Here is a 16,287-nt window from a genome sequence, read left to right as displayed (position 1 = left end):
ACAGTATTTGTCTTCATATGAATGGCTTACTTCACTTAAAATAATGTCCTCAAGCTTTATCCATGTTGTAGCATATGTTGGAATTTCCTTATTTTTTAATGTTGAATAATATCCCATTGTATGTATATACTACCTTTGATCATCCATTCATAAGTCTATGTACATTTGAGTTGCTTCCACCATTTGCCTAGTGTGAATAAATGATGCTAAAAAGATAGGTTTACAAGTATATCTTAGAGATTCTGCTTTCAACTGTTTTGGGTATATACCCAGAAGTGAAATTGCTAGATTATATGGTGATTCTGTTTTTAATTTTTTGAGGAACTACTTATCTTTTTCCATACTGATTGTACCATTTTTATATTCCTACCAACAGTGCACAAGTGTTCTAATTTCTCCACATTCTTTCCAACACTTCTTATTTTCTGTTTTAGTGTTTTCTTATATTACTTATCTTAATGTGTGTGAATATACCTTTATTTTAATAGGAATCATTACTGTTGCCCTCACAAATGCTGGATGCTGTCTGTATCACACCTACTATTTATATTCATACCTGAGCAATTCCTGAAACAGTGTTAATTTAATTTGTATTAGATGGTGGCAACATAAATAATTCCTAATGACATCCTTAATCATGGAGACCTCTACCCTCCATAGAGGAAATACACAACACACCTCTGGTTCCCCTGTTATCTTACATTCATTGTGAACTTTCCTTCAAAGCTCTTATTTCTGATTGACTGACTGATTGATTGGACGCTGTTTTTTTCTTTCCTTTATTATGCTTCCATGAAAGGGAGAGCAATAGATACAAATAAGGCCATGTCTATAAAGCTAAAGACAAATTGAACTGGCTCCAAAAATTCATTTTAATGACATTGCAACAGAGTCAGATGTTCAATGGGGCCATAACAGTCCATCTACATGTTTTCATAAGGTTTTTGCCCAGGGCTTGAAATGGGAGAAAGAAAATATCACTGGTTTTAACAATAAATCTCTTCCAAATGTAACTTCTTTTTTAAAAAATTAATTAATTAGGTTGCATCAGGTCTTAATTACAGCAGGCGGGCTCCCTTGTTGTGGCTTGCCAGCTCTTTAGTTGTGGTATGCAAACTCTTAGTAGTGGCATGCATGTGGGATCTAGTTCTCTGACCAGGGATCAAACCCCAGCCCCCTGCGTTGGGAGCACGGAGTCTTAACCACTGTGCCACCAGGGAAGTCCCACAAATGCAAGCTCTAATTCCCTCTCTTTTTTTTTTTTTTTTTTGCGGTACGCGGGCCTCTCACTGTTGTGGCCTCTCCCGTTGCGGAGCACAGGCTTCGGACGCGCAGGCCCAGCGGCCATGGCCCATGGGCCTAGCCGCTCCGCAGCATGTGGGATCTTCCTGGACTGGGGCATGGACCCGTGTCCCCTGCATCGGCAGGCAGACCCTCAACCACTGCACCACCAGGGAAGCCCTAATTCCCTCTTTTAAGTAGCAAAAGGTATTATCTCCTTTTACTTTCTACTCCTAACCAAAAATATCTAAACAAGTTGTAATTACTGATAACCCCAAGTGTATCATGCAGACAGACAATGCAATGACAAAATCCCAGCATCCACAGAAGGTTCTGAGCAAACCAGGTTCTTCCTCACCCTTAAATATACACAGACCCTCACAAGATGTTGCCAAATGTCAAACGTTATATGGGAGTCAGAGTATGTTACTTTCAAATAGGAAAAGAGATGAGGCAAAATATTAAAAATGAATATTGTATGTGGGGATACTGAATTTTTAATATCTTACTTCTGATTTATAAACCAAATTTTATTGTTTGTTAACAGTGTTTCTTTCCCCACAAACCTAAAAGCACCAGAATTGTAAGAACTTGTTTCATGCTACTATATCCAGACCATAGAGTGCCTTGATTAATTTTGTGCTTAATTACATAAGTTTTGACGCTAGAGTGCTGGGTAGAATAGGAATGATCAAAAGTTAACATTAAAGACTAGGTCCCTCAGCACTGGACATCTACATGTAAAACAATGAGATTAGAACATTTCCTCATACCGTATACAAAAATAAACACAAAATGGATTAAAGACCTACATTTAAGATCTGAGACCATGAAACTCCTAGAAGAGAACATAGGCAGAACACTCTCTGACATAAATTGTAGATATATATATTTTTGGATTTGTCTCTCAAGGCAAAAGAAATAAAAACAAAAATAAACAAATGGAACCTAATTAAACGTAAAAGCTTTTGCACAGGAAAGGAAACCACCAACAAAATGAAAAGACAACCTACTGAATGGAAGAAAATATTTGCAAATGATATGACCAACAAGAGGTTAATATTCCAAATATATAAACAGCTCATACAACTCAGTATCAAAAAACCCAAACAACCCAATCAAAAAATGGGCAGAGGAACTAAATAGACATTTCTCCAAAGAAGACATACAGATGGCCAAAGGCACATGAAAATATGCTGAACACCAGTAATTATTAGAGAATGCAAATCAAAACTACAATGAGGTACCACCTCACACCAGTCAGAATGGCCATCATTAAAAAGTCTACAATAACAAATGATGGAGAGGGTGTGGAGAAAAGGGAACCCTCCTACACTGTTGGTGGGAATGTAAGTTGGTGCAGCCACTATGGAAAATAGTATGAAGTTTCCTTAAAAAACTAAAAAGAGCTACCATATGATTCAGCAATCCCACTCCTGGGCATATATCCAGAGAAAACTCTAATTTGAAATGACACACATACCCCAATGTTCATAGAAGCACTATTTACAATAGCCACGACATGGAAATAACCTACATATCCATCAACAGATGAATGGATAAAGAAGATGTGGTACATATATACAATGGAATACTACTCAGCCATAAAAAATGAAATAATGCCATTTGCAGCAACATGGGTGGACCTAGAGATTATCATACTATGTGAAGAAAGTCAGAAAGAGAAAAACAAATACCATATGATATCACTCATATATGGAATCTAAAATATGACACAAATGAACTTACCTATGAAATAGAAACAGATTCACAGACATAGAGAAAAGACTTGTGGTTGCCAAGGGGGATTGGGGTGTGGAGGAGGGATGGATTGGGAGTTTGGGATTCGCAGATGCAAACTATTATATATAGAATGGATAAACAACAAGGTTCTACTGTATAGCATGGGGAACTATATTCAATATGCTATGATAAATCATAATGGAAAACAATATCAAAAAGAATATATATATATATATACATATATATATAACTGATTCACTTTTGACTTTTGGTGATTTCAGCAGAAATTAACACAACATTGTAAATCAACTATACTTCCATTAAAAAACCCCCCAAAAAACAAAAAAACAAAACCCCCAAAGAAACAGCCTACTTTCTTCAGCTACGCTAAGGTGGCTCAGCCCTTCAGAGGAAGCTAAGGCCCGCATTGGGGACCAGCAACTAGCATCATGCCAGGCAGTACCACACCTAGCACTCACTTGCACTGTGGCCTCCACTGCCTTGTAGCCCACCTGCACCTACTCCTGCACCTACTCAGCCCTCATCCTGCATGACAATGAGGTGAAGATCACGGAGGATAAGATCAATGCCCTCATTAAAGCAGCCGATGTAAATGTTGAACCTTTCTGGCCAGGCTTGTTTGCACAGGTTCTGACCCATGTCAACATGGTGAGCCTCATCTGCAATGTAGGGGCTAGTGGACCTGCCCCCTCCACCACTGCCGCCCCAGCTGAGGAGAAGAAAGTGGAAGCAAAGAAAGAATAATGTGAGGAGTCTGATGATGACATGGGCTTTGGTCTTTTTGACTAAACCTCTTTTGTAACATGCTCAATAAAAAGCTGAACTCTTAGAAAACAACAAAAACAGCACAATCAAAAAATGGGCAGAAGACCTGAACAGACATTTTCCCAAAGACAGACAGATGGCTAACAGGCACATGAAAAGATGCTCAGTATCCCTATTTATTAGATAAATGCAAATCAAAACCAAAATGAGATATCACATCATACCTGTCAGAATGGCTATTGTCAAAAAGTCTACAAATAACAAATAGGTGTAAAGAAAAGGGAACCCTTGTACACCGTTGGTGGGAATGTAAATTGGTGCAGCCATCATGGAAAACAGTATGGAGGTTCCTCAAAAAATTAAAAACAGAGTTGCTATATGATCCAACAATTCCACTCCTGGGTATATATCCAGAAAAGACAAAAACACTATTTTGAAAAGATACATGCACCCCAATGTTACAGTAGCACTGTTTAAAGTATGGAAGCAACCCAAGTGTCCATCAACAGACGTATGGATAAAAAAGATGTGATATATATATATATATATATATATATATATGTAAAATGGAATATTACTCAGCCATAAAAAGAATGAAATTCTGCCATTTGCAGAAATATGGATGGACCTAGAGAATATTATGCTTAGTGAAATAAGTCAGATAAAGACATATACTGTAGGATATCACTTATGTGTGGAATCTAAAAAATAATACAAATGAATGTATATAGCAAAGCAGAAACAGACTCACAAATGTGGAAAACAAACTAGTGGTTACCAGAGGGGGAGGAGAGGGGGGAGGGGCAACTTAGGGGTATGGAATTGAGAGATACAAACTACTATGTATAAAATAGATAAGCAAAAAGTATGTATTACATAGCAGAGGGAATTATAGACATTATCTTGCAATAACTTTTAATGGAATATAAACTATAAAAATACTAAATCACGATGCGGTACACCTGAAACTAATGTAATATTGTAAATCAACTATACCTTAAAAAAAAACTACTAGGTCCCTCAGCAAGAAAGGCCTGATTTGAACAGTGGTCAGTCTTTGTCCCTTGCTAGCACATATGTCTGACATTTAATCTAAACGCATACACCTCAGTTGACTAAATGTGTTAAAATAATCAAAGAGAACAGTTTAGTTGATCTAAGCAAATTTATTTCATACATCATGAAGCAGGTGGTCTCTACTCTCAAGAGTCCAGAGAACTGCAAACCAAGGAACAGGGCTGCAAGCATTTGTAGAGAAAGGCATTCAGGGAATAAGGAAAGAGTATGTGTGTTCAGTTCATTGGCGGGGGTTGCATATCTGAACTTATATGGAACAAAGTAATCGTTATAGATTCTTGGCAGTTAGAGATTGGCTGGCTGGCTGTACTGCATTTCCAGTCAGGTAGTGCATTTACAGGGACAGGAAAGTTATCTCAGTCTTGGTTTATGTTTTGAGGTGGCAGCTCCAAATTGGGCCTAGAAATTTACTTCCACAAAACATAATGAAAGCACTATGGAGTCTGCTAAGGAGTGAATTTGTATATTATGACTAAGCTACTGTTTGGAAACAGTTAAAAAGCGTCAACTACACAGTAAGAAACGTCTAAATGTTTAGATAACATGTAAGAAAGGAAAAACAGCACTGGACTGGCCCACTCAACAGTAAATCAAGTCTTACTCTGTTGAAGGGAAAAAAGTCACAAACCTCCACCATCAGACAATGCTGTTGTGTGACCATGCTTGATAAAACAAGATCAAGGAAACTTTATAATCATTTCTCTAAAATGGTAAAAGAGAACATAGTATCTACAACAAAGATGACCAAATTCTCAACGATTATGATCACCAATCACAGAATTACATTTACCTTCTCACAGCATCCAATAGAGAGCAACGTCTTGCTTCATCAAACATCAAATCACTAACACTAGTCCAAATGCTATAAGGGTGCTCAAGGCACCCTCTTACCTGTAAGCCCAGTCATTTATCGGTTGTGGTCATGCCTATTACTACAAGTCAACACATAACTCTCTGTGACTACAGGTGTGTCCTGGTTTTCTTTGGCAAGAGGGTACTGACAGAAACGTGTCTGTGATATTATGAGTGAATGAGAAGTTAGGTTAATCACAAAAATTTGAACTATCTAAGAACAAAAATAAATTTTCCTGAGAATAAATTTCCCGAACTTGTATTACATGCTAGTATTGACTCAGAATGTATAATGATTAAATGAAGAAAATTAGGGTGGATCTTAAAATCCATAATTGAAGGGGGATATTTCAACATATGCTCCCAGTAAGTGAAAAATAAAGATAACATTTGTTAGTATACAGTAATTTGTAAACACAGCTAATAGAATATTTATAAGAAACATCCACATACGGTTTTGACCAAAAAATTGCATGTTGTTATTGGTGTTTTTTACAGTATGAGAGGTAAGTTGAATTATTCTTATGATTTTGAATTTTGTCCCAGGCTTTTTAAAAGTTTTTTCTTGCATTTTTACTTATTTATTTACTTTTACTTTTTTTTTTTTTTTTTGGCCACACTGTGTGGCATGTGGGATCTTAGTTCCCCAACCAGGGGTTGAACCCATGCCCCCTGCAGTGGAAGTGCAGGGTCCTAACCACTGGACCACCAGGGAAGTCCCTCAGGCTTTTATTTTTGCACCTTATCTGCTTATAACGTTTGAAGCAGATATACATTTTCTCTTCAAATGCAGATGTACATATAAAATGTCTATCTTTAATGCTCAGATCCAACACTTAACCTGTCTTCTGGTTGAAATTCCAAGGTTCGGATAATGTCTGATCAGGGAACTTGAAATTTGAATACTGTTTATGGAAAATAAGATGAATATGGTTTATGGAAAAATGAAACCAAAACAATTTTAACAAAGTGAAACCAAAATGTTTATGGTTTATGTAAAAATGAAACCAAAACAATTTTAACAAAAAAGTGAAACCAGGGAGCACATGTTATTTAATTTCCACGTTTCTCAATTTTCACAAGATTTGAGGTAAATAGGCCTTCAGTGTGACATTCTTTTTTTTTTTTAATAAATTTATTTATTTATTTATTTTTGGCTGCGTTGGGTCGTCATTGCTGCGTGCAGGCCCTCTCTAGTTGCAGCGAGCGGGGGCTACTCTTTGTTGCAGTGCGCAGGCTTCTCATTGCGGTGGCTTCTCTTGTTGTGGAGCACAGGCTTGGTTGCTCCATGGCATGTGGGATCTTCCCGGCCCAGGGCCCGAACCCGTGTCCCCTGCATCGGCTGGCGGATTCTTAACCACTGCGCCACCAGGGAAGCCCCCAGTGTGACATTTCTTAAATAGGAATTTTAATGTTTGCCCTAGCTGTAGGTTGGGGGCTTTAATATCCTCCAGTGTCCTTGTGTTTTTCTCCCCTGCTGTGTCTGGGTATCTCTAGAAACTCATTAGTAAGTAGAGTCTGGGTCTTGCATCTGTTTTTTTAATCCACTGTTTTTCTACTGGAGCCTTGTTGATATGGTGGGAAGGTATGCGGGTGGGAAAAGGTTCTTTTATGTTAGGATTAAATCTGTAATGTTTTGGTGGGACAGAATCCCTGGACTATGAACTTCAGAACAGGCTCTTAGCATGTATTCCTCCTTTTTGTCAGAGAAGAAACCTGAAGGGTCAGGGAGTTGTCTGACTGCTCTTTCTCCAATCAGATTAGGCACTGGCAAATCAGTTTCCTTTGAGGAACCACATAAGTTACAGAGAATGGAACGCTTTGTGAGTATATCAAAATGCTTCCCTCCAATTCCTGCATGAGACAATTTTTGCCAATCTTCTCAGGAGAACCTATTTGGACTCCTGCAAGAAAAATTCACAAACTTTGTGTGGGGGGGAGTGGTCCCTTAACTTCCTCCTCTTAGAGCTCAAGCTAGTTCATATTGTGTCCAGCAATTTATCTATTACAGTTTATATGTTCCCAGAGGATGCTGGCTCCAGTGGCTTCTCTTCTCAGTAACATAATTCTCTATATCCACCAATCACTTGTTTTTGGAGCACTGGTTTGCCATATAACCTCAAATATCTCATGGATATATGAAGAGGTGTTGATTTTCAGTTTCTTCAGCATTTTTTCTTGTTCTAAAGATGAGAATGTTGACTCCAAGGTCTTTACTTATCAGAACAGAAACCATCCATTCACTTGTGTTGCTCTGTATTTTTCTCTTGTGAGATGATACCATTTTCAGAGAGACTGTACTGCAAGTGACCACGTAGGTGGTTTCCTTTGTGAGCAATGCATTCAAAAACATTATCACACTGGGATCTCTGCATTTGGATGTCTTATCCTCATCTTCTCAAAATTCCCTCTCCTGTCACCTCTGCATCAATAAAGACATTTTCCATGGGTTACCTTCCATTTTACCATTGCCCTTTTGGGGGTCAGGATTAATACCCTACTGAAAATGTCACCACATGCATCAAGGTAATAGAAATATGTTTATTACTCAGAGGTACTTACTAAGGAGAGTAGGGCAAGGGTAAGTGGGTTGAGGTGACTTGTGCAAAGGTTAATGGCTTGGCCCTTTAAGGTGTATAGGGCTAGAGGCTACAGGTCTTCACAGTTTGACCCTCGTACCCACTTACACAAAAATAAAAGGGGCATGGGTCACCTTTCCTAATTTGTTTACCCCTTGTGGGCCAAGCAGGGTGAGCAGGTATCTGGAGCCAATTAAGAGTCAAACAACAAAAATGAGGTCAGGGTCTTTATTAAAGTTCACTCTTAGCTTTGTTGACTGAATGATGCCACATCTCATTTAAATGATTTTGAATCTGAATATTAATTAAAAGTACATTAATATGTACTTGTATAAAGCACAAGTACATATTACAATTAAGATGACAAAACTTCAAAAGAACATTTGAATCCAGTTGTCCCAGTGTACTGGAGAGATCCAGTAAAGTGTTTAAGTATGATTCCAGAACTACATTCAACTATTTTCATAAGGTTATTTAATTTGTCTCATTTGTTGTGTTATTAGTGGCACCTTGCCAGTGTAGCCAACATACACACTGCAAGCAGCCCTTTTAGGGCAACAGAATTCTCTGGCTAATAAACAGTCCAAAGCCAAGTGTTCATCAGCTACCATGGCTGCCAGAGAGCTGTCCTTCATGGAAAACATCTCAAACATTACCTGTATGCTACATGTATTTTGAATAAGTTTTGGACATTTCACGATTGGCATTAACAATGTATTTGATATCATGTGTGCATAGGTCAGTACCAGTGACTCCCATGACATTGAGCATGTGAGTACAAATGGTAGGAAAACAGCACATTTGTGTTGGATGGGCCAGAGTAGTTTTAAAGGAGTGTGCCCAAAATGAAATACTGACCTGCAGGGTACGTGATACAGGTGATGCTGGGAGTGGGATATAAATGTGGTGGCCAGGGTGCACTATTACAATAAAACAAAGACAGAAATGTCTAGTATAGAAGGGCCTCTACTTCTCTACTTACAAGGTGCCAGTAGATTTAATGATCAGAATGAAGTAGTTGGCTCCAAAGACTTGGGATTGAATGTAACTGAAGCCTAGCGCAGCAGAAAGACCTATTTAGAAGTAAGATTTGTCTAGGTAAACTATTAGGCCATCTTCTGAGGGTTGTAGCTGGGGATCTTAAGAGAGGTACAAGGTCCACTGAATACTTTTTTCAAGAGCGCAGTGCTTTGTATTTTGAAAAAATGAGTTGATACTATCAGTATTTTCTAGAGTGTCTTGGTGAGTCCTTAGGTTTTGGCTTCAGCAGGTTATTTATAATAGAATGAATAATTTGTCTATATACAGTTTCTTAAATGGTCCCATCATAGCAAGTAGTCCAGCAGAGGGGGTAAGGGGCCCTACAGAGTCTATTTGCTGTCAGCTGTAGGGAACACTTCCTCAGCCTGGACAGTAGATGCATCAAAATTATATTAGCAGTGGTGCCTTTTCTTTTCTTTTATTGAAGTAGAGTTGATTTATAAGGCTGTGCCAATCTGCTGTACAGCAAAGTGTCAGCAGTGGTGACTTTTCCTACATCAGGTGCATTAGTCAGTCACTAAGTTAGCCATGGCAAAGGAGGGAAGTCCCTTGAATTTTTATTTATTTATTTATTTAATTTATTTATTTTTGGCTGCATTGGGTCTTCACTGCTGCACAAAGGCTTTCTCTAGTTCTGGTGCGTGGGCTTCTCCTTGTGGTGGCTTCTCTTACTGCGGAGCATGGGCTCTAGGTACGCGGGCTTCCGTAGTTTTCACTCGCAGGCTTCCGTAGTTTTCACTCGCAAGCTCTAGGCGCGCAGGCTCAGTAGCTGTGGTGCACGGGCTTAGTTGCTCCGCAGCATGTGGAATCTTCCCCGACCAGGGATCGAACCCACGTCCCCTGCACTGGCGGGCGGACTGCTAACTGCTGCGCCACTAGGGAAGTCCCGTCCCTTGAATCTTGCTTAAACTTTATGCTAGAGACCTCTAAATGGTTACTGATTACAGGAGCTCACAGGGCCAAGATTAATACCGTAAGATCTCAGGTGTAGGTATGTGTCTCAGAAATATGAGTCAATTTGTCATCCTGAACAATGAAATGAGCCTCTGCAGACTGAGGCAGTATGTGTAGCGTAAGCAGTGACCTTGATTTGTACTTAGGTATTTGAGGTGATATAGTCCCAGAGTTCTTTTGCTCAAAAGGGTGACCTTGGATAAGTTGTTGCTATTGGATGGATGAGACAGCTAGATCATTGTCAATGGCCAAAGAATCTGTAATAATGTGCAGATGAGTTTGATTCTTGGCCAGGGAATTCTCTAGTGCTAGTGCAATGGCCTGGAGCTTGACTAATCCATCTGATGCTTGGGTCCAGTTTCTGATCACTAGTGCCTCTTTGATCTAAAGACAGAACACAGCATCTCTGTAGTAGACTCCATCAGATTTGGTGGCAGCACAATGTCCATAAAAATATGAACTCCATGGTAACTCATGTGCTTCTGACTGATTCTCAAAGACACCAATATATCTAGAAAGGTGACATCTTCCAGAATGGATTACATCAATCAGAGGACAGGGGAACACACATCCTCTTCAGGTGGGATTATGGTGGAGGTGCCAATTTTGGCTCTGTTTTGTAAGTATCAGTTCATGTTCAGTGAGGAGGCTTCTGGTTAGAAAGCATGAGGGGTCCTGCATTTATGACCCAAGGACAAGTGAAAAGCTGACTTTGGAGGATCAACTCCGTTTACAAAAAGACTCTGTCAGTTGCTAGTAGTGGCTTCTGTACTTGTGTGCAGCACTGGCTGAGAATAGTTTCTGGTACAAGAATGCCTTTGGCAATTTAAATCCACCATGGGTGATTTAAAGACTCTTAGATGCATAACAGGAGGCTGCAAAAGCCTCTATGGTAAAGGAGTGTGGGGAGGGAGACAGGAATGAACTGTTAAGTTTGAAAAATACTAGAGCCATTTATTTCCCAACTGTAAGTGTTTGTGAACAAGTAAGCAAGCATATCTGATAAACATGCGATGCCTGTGGTCTCTGTGGCTGATGGAATGTGCCCATGACATGGGTTCTGCCAATTGCTTCTGTCACCCTCGCAACTCACAGCCCCAGGTATTGTCTCAGATAAATTTTCCAGAGTGGAATACGCATGGATTTCTAAAGATGTTTCCAAGTAAGCAGGCACAAGTAGGCTTGAGTTGGGAAACAATGATCTGGAAACGGTCTATGGATGGCCAAGGAAGGAAATCATGCTGGTTTACACGAATGAGGATGTCCCCAGGCAGATCCCACTTGGGACACACCTTTATGTTTCAAAACCACAGTATTTCCAAAGATCTGTCTGAGGAATCTGACTTACTCAAAGATAGATGTGGGAGCCCTCTCTCTTCACTCTTAGTTATGTGATGAGGTGATGAGAGGAGGACGGGTGCAGCCCTAGTGGGTGTTAAGACAGGGTTGTAAGAAAGGCCTGTTGTGGCCCATGTCCTTCTTCCCCAGCCCTTCAATTCTTCCTGGAAGGATCCCAGAATGGTGGGGAAAAAGGCTGAACACATAATCAAAGTTCAGGAGAGTTTAACCATCTCCTAGCATATGAAGGCATTTGTGTTATTCATTTCCTCCCTCCCTCCCATCTATCAATCTATCTATTTTACATATCACAGCTATTACTTTTTTAAAATTGAGGTATAGTTGATTTGCAACGCCGTGCCAATCTCTGCTGTACAGCAAAGTGACCCAGTTATACACATATAGACATTCTTTTCCATCATGGTTTATCACAGGATATTGAATATAGTTAGGACCTTGTTGTTTATCCATTCTAAATGTAATAGTTTGCCATCTGTGAACCCCAAACTCCCGGTCCATCCTCACAGCTATTACTTTTGTCTCCTACTCTTACACAACACATGCTGGAAGTCTAAGCATATGGAAATGAAACCTCTGAATAGCAAAATGGGCCAATGGATCACTGATACACAAGACTTCCAACCACTCCTGCAATAAAAAGACATTGGAAAATTTCTCATTTCTCCTTTTATACTAAATTAGGGTATTACCCAAAATAATACCCCCTCTCTACAGCTCACCTCAATTATTCCTTGGATGACTGCCTCTAAACATCCACAGCTTTTTTTCATGTTTCCACTCTGAAACCACAGCAGACTTGCACAGTTATCACTCTACTCATAGGATAAAGTCAGGATGGGCTAGAACAGTGCAGATGAATGTGTTTCCCTAAATGGGAGGAACTCCATGATTTAATGGGGTAAACATTGTGTTGCTTAGTGTGTAAAGGAACAAAATGAAAATGCCAAATACTGTAACATTTTAGAAAATGTAAAGGTAAATGAAAATTCCCTCAAATGACGTGGCCCAAATCAATAGGAAGTCCCAAGATCCAGGTGACAATGTCCAAACTCATGAGCACATATTCTATAAACAAAATGTTTAACAGTTGCAAAAACAAAGATGAACCATGTCTGTATCTTTATCTTTATGGGGAATCTTTACTGTGAATCACAGGAATACAGGATTTCTATACTGGTGCAATCTATTTAATTACACAGCCAAGCAGTTCCTGAAAGAGTGTTTAAGATGTATTATATGGTAGAAATTCAGTGATCAATAATGACATCATCATTCACTGAGGCACCTACCCTCAGAGAAAAGATATATACACACCGCAGGTTCCCTATTTTCTCACATTATTGCCTTACATTCCATCAAAGCCCTTATTTCCATCTATAAACCAAAGCTTTACCATATCTCTTTTCCCACAAAAATATAAGCACCAGGAATGCAAGAACCTGTTTGTCTCATGCTGCTGTATCCAAATCCTACAGTGCCTTGATTATTTGTGCTAAATGGGGTATACTGACTCTAAAGTGCATGGCAATGAGGGATGTTGAAACATTAGCATTAAGAGTATAGTCGACCCAGCAATCCCACTACTGCACATATACCCTGAGAAAACCATAATTCAAAAAGAGTCATGTACCACAATGTTCATTGCAGCTCTATTTACAATACCCAGGACATGGAAGCAACCTAAGTGTCCATCAACAGATGAATGGATAAAGAAGATGTGGCACATATATACAATGGAATATTACTCAGCCATTAAAAGAAACGAAATTGAGTTATTTGTAGTGAGGTGGATGGACCTAGAGTCTGTCATACAGAGTGAAGTAAGTCAGAAAGAGAAAAACAAATACCGTATGCTAACACATATATATGGAATCTAAGAAAAAAAAAAAGGTCATGAGGAACCTAGGGGAAAGACGGGAATAAAGACGCAGACCTACTAGAGAATGGACTTGAGGATATGGGGAGGGGGAAGGGTAAGCTGGGACTAAGTGAGGGAGTGGCATGGACATATATATGCTACCAAATGTAAAATAAATAGCTAGTGGGAAGCAGCCACATAGCACAGGGAGATCAGCTCGGTGGTTTGTGACCACCTAGAGGGGTGGGATAGGGAGGGTGGGAGGGAGGGAGATGCAAGAGGGAAGAGATATGGGGATATATGTATAGGTATAACTGATTCACTTTGTTATAAAGCAGAAACTAACACACCATTGTAAAGCAATTATACTCCAATAAAGATGTTAAAAAAAAAAGAGTATAGTCTCTGAGAAAAAAAGGCTTGATTGCAACAGTGGTCCTGTCTTTCTCTCTTGCTAGGTATGTGTTCTCTCACAAATTACCTAAACTTACAAAGTTGAGTCATAAATGAGGTATTAAAAGAGACTTGAACTTTATAGTAAAGGGTGTCTAATACACTGTAGGAAGTACACCAGTGTTTGGATAACAAGTAGGAAAGGAAAAGCTGTTCCAGAGGACAGGGAACTGGCCTGCATTCTTTGCAAGGCCGAGTCTTTTCCTGGTGAAGAGAAAAATGTCACACACCACCTCCATCAAAGGTATTCGTTGACTATGATGGACCAAGACAAAAATTAGGGTATTTTGTAACCATATCTCTAAAATTGATAAAAGATAAAGCTCCAAATAATAAAAATGACCAGTATAGCCCTCTTCTTTCTAATGTAACTGGGGCTTCTTACGAATTAAGTTTAGCTCCACTACACTGTTTTTGCCTTCTAGAAAACAAGGATTATGATAACCAACGAAAGAATAAAGTTACCCTCCTCACGGCATCCAATACAGAAAAACGTCTTGCTTTCTTGGGTAGAAGTCAAATCCTCTAAAGCCAAACTCCTATAAGAAGAAGTCCTTCTGAGCATCCTGTACTATTATACCTCACATCACTTAATGGTTTGTGCTCATTCTTATTAGAATTCATTACATTCCTCTCTTTGACTACAAGTGCAATCCTGTAGGTCACTGACAAGAGGGCGCTTAAAAAAAAAACATGATTTAAGTATCTGGTACTAAGAATAAATGAGAAATTAATTTCATAATAAATATCGTAACTACAAAAGAATAAAAAGTAAAATTTGCCTGAGGAAAACATACCTGAACTGTATGTACATAAAATTGACTTAAAATATAAATGATTAAGTGAAAGAAAATTGCAAAGTTTATCTGAAAATACATAATTATAAGGGTATATTTTAATATATCCTGTCAGGAAATGAAATGCACAATAATATTTGTTAGCATTGGACAGCTTAGAAAACAGTTAATAATATATTTCCATGAAAGAACTATAGAAGCATTCCTGTAACAAAAAAATATACATAGTTTAATCACATACAATCAAACAAAATTGAAAACACTGAGGTATTACATTGAGCTCCAAGAAACAAGAAAAACTCAGTCTCCTGACAGGAGAAAGGTTCTTATTCTCACATGGAAAGACCAAGTGAAGGCAGCCAGTGAACACTGCAGTAGAGAAAAAACTCCCATGTCATTCTTTTTGATTACACCATTGCAGATGTCATGGTGAATCAGGAAAACATACTCACTAGGACTGTTAACAGTACAAGGTGTTTCCTACACAAATCAGACCTTATATGGATATAATCTAGAGAAGAGGGGAATCAAAGAATACTCCCAATCACGACAATCTGATTAGTTTCCTGGTGGACAAGAGACCCTGGAGAAGCTGGATTTTTGATGTGGATCTTGGGAAGACATCAGTTGAAACCAGAGCTCTCAGAAAAATTGATATCATACAGTTATTTGTGGTTTTGAGGATACTCTTGACTGGAAGGGCAAAAAATATGGAAAATGGGCTGGAAGATGGTATACCTGAAGCTCCTGTGCATCTGTCTCTCTATATGTAAAATCTGACTACTGCCTTCCTCACCTCTGCCTTCCAAATCTCATGCAAGTCAGATGGATTCTAACAAGGAACCACAAAAGGGATGAGTTCTGGAAAATCTAGTTCCTAACATTACCTACAGGGGGAATAACTCCAGCTCTAGATTTTGTTGTCCTATCAGGCCTCTCTTCTTAATTCAAAGTCTATTCACCAAATTATAGTCAGAAGGAAGGACATAAAGCAAAGACCCAAATATGAAAATAATAATTCACATGGAAACTATATTCTTTTATAAGTGAGGCATACATAAATATTTATTCAACTGTTTATTAGTATGGAAGACGGAAAAAGGCTCTTATACTCTTCACCCCCAAAAAGGAGCTTTGTCGGTAAGAAAGATAAATATATATTCTGGACTAGGATATCCAAGAACTGCCACAAGGCCATTAGGAAAATCCAAATACCAAACTGTCATTTTTCAGTGGCCCCTTAACACAGAACAAATAAAACATTATAAAACAATGTTAACCTAATTGCATTATTAGAAATATGCTTCAATTCACCTATGATCCAACAGGTTTCAAACAGGAAAGAGAAAATATTATTAACTGATTTAAAGAAAAAGCACTACCTATTAATCTTATGTACTGCTGTGGAAACATATGACTTATAAAATCATCTCACCTTGTATTCATTTCTGAGAGTAATTACTAGAAATCCACCATCCAATGGTGCACTCTAAGAAAAGAGGCTTGA

The 16,287-nt window shown here is 38.7% G+C and overlaps 1 pseudogene; it reads left to right on the top strand.

Moving 5' to 3' along the window:
• Positions 1 to 1,666: 1,666 nt before the first annotated feature.
• LOC137221069 (large ribosomal subunit protein P1 pseudogene) lies at positions 1,667 to 3,834 on the top strand (annotated as a pseudogene).
• Positions 3,835 to 16,287: the final 12,453 nt, after the last annotated feature.

The sequence above is a fragment of the Pseudorca crassidens genome, chromosome 3, assembly GCF_039906515.1.
Source record: "Pseudorca crassidens isolate mPseCra1 chromosome 3, mPseCra1.hap1, whole genome shotgun sequence".
NCBI classification, from domain to species: Eukaryota; Metazoa; Chordata; class Mammalia; order Artiodactyla; family Delphinidae; genus Pseudorca; species Pseudorca crassidens.
This window is presented reverse-complemented; position numbering and strand designations above follow the sequence as displayed.